Source organism: Vicia villosa, unplaced genomic scaffold (genome assembly GCF_029867415.1).
Source record: "Vicia villosa cultivar HV-30 ecotype Madison, WI unplaced genomic scaffold, Vvil1.0 ctg.000101F_1_1_2_unsc, whole genome shotgun sequence".
Taxonomy (NCBI): Eukaryota; Viridiplantae; Streptophyta; class Magnoliopsida; order Fabales; family Fabaceae; genus Vicia; species Vicia villosa.
Window position 1 is genome coordinate 144,993 of NW_026705012.1, and position 4,508 is coordinate 149,500.

Sequence of the window (4,508 nt, forward strand, 5' to 3'; positions counted from 1 at the left end):
CCAATGGTACATGATAGCCACTCACCATGCTGACCAAGATATCATGACCGCACATGAGTCCCCCTCTAGACACTCATGCAAAATTGCCAACTTAACACTTCACGAAACGAGAACGTCCCCAAGGTACAATCTGATACTAACTCACGCGATCACGATCACTCAGAGTCTCCATAAGTATAGTATTGGATCTTGATCCATTTCACCATCGCCTGCCTAGTTATTCCTCTACTATCGAGCGCGACATATGGATTCTCATCCCACATACCTTATGAGAGTCTGGATTTGCGTCTCATGAGTATCACATCAGAATTCTACCTTGAGCTTCGGATCACCCTTGTCTCACACATGTCGGAAAAAGGATGACTCACGCATCTTGTGCACGATAGCGATACTGTGGCATTATACCCGTCTAGTAGTACCAACATGGTGGTCCAACTCCGAGACCATGTACCCAGGTAACCTACCTCTGTGGCGTATAACGATATCCACGTGTATCCTAAAGTCATAACCGACAAGTGTCTGAACAGACCTCCAATAGGTTCATCGTTCCTCAAGTCTTTCGAATCACACTCCTCAGGATGCTAAGACCTAAGAGTGCTACACATCAAGGTTACTTACTCGGAAGGCCAAAACGCCAAGCACGAAGATTGAAGTTCAACTTCGGATTACCATGCAGTGCGCGTACCCACTCGTCCCACGCATGCATGAGATTCCAAGGGTAATTCAGTCCAGATAGGAATACTATGGTTCCTAACAACCAACTCAACCGCGATCATCCTACTGACGTTCCAGATAGATTTTAGTTCTTGCTCGCCTGAACACTCAACGCCAAGCGTAGTTCTATGGCTTCACTCGGGGTCAGACGAACAACAACTAACAAGAACTTAGGTCACTGCATTTCACGCTTCTACATCATTTCATATTACATCTAGCGTAGTTCTGGAGCTTAAATATAAAATGATAAGAACGGAAATGCATGCCCTCTCCCACCGACAAGGTATTCAAGCTTCGCCAATCTTAAGTTACCACACTCATACATTCCACCAACATCTACTAGATAACTACTCTCGCTTAGGGTACTTCAAGTTGGATCAGGATCTAATACTTCATCCATCCAATTACTGTTCGTACCAGCACAATCAGGAAGGTCTAACTCTTCTGTCCGCATTTCCAGAGGCCATTTGTCCTATCAGCTCACCCGTCACACTTAACATCGGCAGCATCATCAGTACTGAATCCTACTAATTCACAGCTCAACACCTTCGGAGAATCTCCCTTACAAGGCTCCTACTCAATCCTATTTGGATTTCCCTTGCTATTACCAAGACTTAGAGAAGGTTTCACTGCCTCAATCCACACCTTGACAGTTTGGGTATCACTACTTCGTGTCGAACGCTCTCCTTAATCTTGATGACTCCAATATCATCCACTTAAAACATCCAACAATTCATTACTCATCCCACTCCAACAACTTAGGTTCACAACCTTGCAGGTTTTACGAGTCCTCGTGGCGGCTCTGCCGTAATTCTACTGTCTCACACTCAGTCGATGAGTTGATCAAGTTCAACAACTGAATGAGATTTCAGTAAAATCAGGCTAGCAACGCACACTTGAGAGGAGGAAAAGGAATTGCTAGTGATGTCTCATGGCTCGGCCGAGAATCGACCTGCTCTGATACCAACTGTAACACCCCATACATAACTGACTAGTATATTATGCATGAAACGTTAAAATTGATATTGAGTACATACAAAAGCTATAGTTATAGAAAGATCCATATAAAATACAACATGAAATTCTACTAAGAAGCATAATACATGAGTCTTCAATGGATCTTGCACAGCGGAATGTCAAAACCAACGAGGTCTTCGAGCCAACACCACTTCCAAGTCTTCAGTCCAAACCTGTTACTGACCAAACGCTACTAACTGCACCTGAAAAAAAATATAAGTTGATTGGGGTGAGATTACTAAATCTCAGTGAGTCCTCCAATCCTATGGGTCCACTCGGTTCTACAGGGTACATGCATCAACAAAACCGAATCCACCATTGATCCGGGGTTTATCCTCACATCCGGTACAAGTACGGAGAAAACAAGGAATCGTCCACCATAGGACTCATCATATCACAAGTATACAAACACGTATGCCAAAACCCATACCCATGTACGGGGAATCCAGAAGCGCGTTAATGCCTCGACTAGGTTATAAAACACACCCTCGATGAATCACGCCCATGCCTATTGTCAAGAGACTTGTACAAGCACACCGCAAGATGATTAGACGGGTTCGCACACGCCTAAATGGCCGCGATATGACCTTAGCCTAATTGGCGTCATTGTCCCATTAACCATCCTCACGCACATGTGTTAACGCCGAGTACAATACGCCATCTTGACACATGGGTCCATCGGACGAAAGCCTAGTGATGTAGCCTACATGGCACCACTAGAGATGATTTACCTGTTATGCGTAGGCCTACTTAGCCGCATAACGCCACCATACCGAGCACGCAAGTGTGTTAACGCCAAGTGGGAAAATGCCTCAAGACCCTCACAAACACACTGCAACGGTAGCTCAGGTGTGAGCCCAAGATCACATGATCGGGGCTGTCCCATTGATCACAAAGCCCGGGACATAACGCATCCTAGCCCCCGGCCCGCTTCGATTCAAGCATACACACGCATCAATCGCCAATCACACAAGCACACAATCCCAATTGTTTAACCGAAACAACGGGCATCAACAATATATTCATGTCTCATCACAATATGGCATTCACATTTCAACATAATGTAGCAATAAAGTGCAATGAGATTAATTCATTCTAATCATGCATAATTCACATATTAAAATTACCACATCCATGTTCATATATGACAATAGCATGTTTAAATACCAATTAAACAAGTCTCACATGACTAAGGAGACATCTGGTTCCCTTTACGGAACGAAACTTTTCTCGGGGGAAAATAACAAGATTCAATTTCACTCGACAAGACACTAAGTGGGGTTAAAATATAATTAAATCAAGCATTCTGATTTGGGGACCAATTTTATTAGAAAGTACACGTCGCTAGCTTTCCAACGATATAAAGTTTGCGCAATTCCGATACCCGAGCCGAAAGATACGAATTTCCGAAGTTTGCTGATTTTTCCCCCTGCGCCCAGGGTATCCGATTACCCAGAGTCCAGTAACCGATTACTGGCTCTAAAACAGCCCTGAATTGCATTTTTAACAGCGTAATCGGTTAACCAAAGACCCGTAACCGATTACTCTGCATTAGAATGTATTTTTCAGTATTTTAAGGGTTCTAAATCCATTCTAACTTTAATTTAAACTAACCCAACATGCTATAACATTCTAAATCATATTTCTAGCTACACATACAATCCATAAACGAATTCCAACATATTGTAATGACCCAAAGCATACATTATCATCATGGAAACATATTTTTATCATTCAATTAAGCATGCAATATGTTTATCTCAATCTAAACCCTTGACATGCATTTTTTCCCAAATCCTACCCAAGTTCTATCTAAAGGACTCACCTTGGATTAATAGAGGTTTAGATGGTGAACATGCTGCAATTGAGTTCCTATCTTGACCAAAACTCCAACTCCAAACTCATCAAACCCGTAGCCCATTCTTCATCACATTCAGCATGCATGTCCCAACTTCAAACTCGTTTTTCTCCTTCAAAACAGAAGCTATAAATGCGAACCATAGGTGCAAATCGAAGAGAAATTCGTTAGCTTTCCAATGGGACCAGAATCGTTACGATCGGAGTTACGAATTGAGAGATATACCTGATTTAGTGGAGCTGTATCAAGGGTTGCGAAAATGGAGATATGAAGATGATGAACTTCTTTCTTTCCATGTTCCTATGCTCTCTCTTCTCCAAAATTCTGATTTGGAATGGTTATCTCTACTAACCATACTTTAAGTCCATGCAAATATCATTTAAGGTCCAATGTGCCCTTTAACTAAGTGGTATTTACATAAATGCCACTTAGTTCAATTCCAACCAATTCCATTGCTTTCTCTTAAGACTTCTAATACAATTGTGCTTAAATGATATCGACTAAGACCAAAGTGCATTTTAATTATCAATTAACCAATTTAATGATAATTACCGGTGTCGGAGAGTCGGGGTATTACAGAATAATTGTTTGCAACGTAACTATTCACAAAAAGTAACCGTAGGTACGTTGATAACAAATAATGAAATTGATTATTTCAATTAAACTATTTAATTTGATTCAAATATAATTTAAATTAAATTCATTTAATTTGATTGAAAATATTAAAGAGTATTAAGGACAATATTTGGAACAGCCAACGTTACAGAATTGATTGGAGAGGAAAATAAATGAATGAAGGAAAAGAGGAAGAAATAAAGTGAAAGGGAACGTTACAGAATTGATTGGGGAGACAAATAAATGAAAGGGAAAGAGGAAGAGAATGAAGTGAAAGGAAAAGAGAGACACATGTCATTTTCAA

General features: G+C 41.0%; 1 long non-coding RNA gene across 1 annotated transcript; it reads right to left on the reverse strand.

Annotated features, from left to right (window-relative positions):
* Positions 1–778: 778 nt before the first annotated feature.
* LOC131624057 (uncharacterized) lies at positions 779–3,910 on the reverse strand. Its single transcript, XR_009290442.1, has 3 exons — positions 3,815–3,910; positions 3,557–3,715; positions 779–1,934 (listed from the first exon to the last, which is right to left on the reverse strand). It is a non-coding gene; the product is annotated as an uncharacterized LOC131624057 (long non-coding RNA).
* Positions 3,911–4,508: the final 598 nt, after the last annotated feature.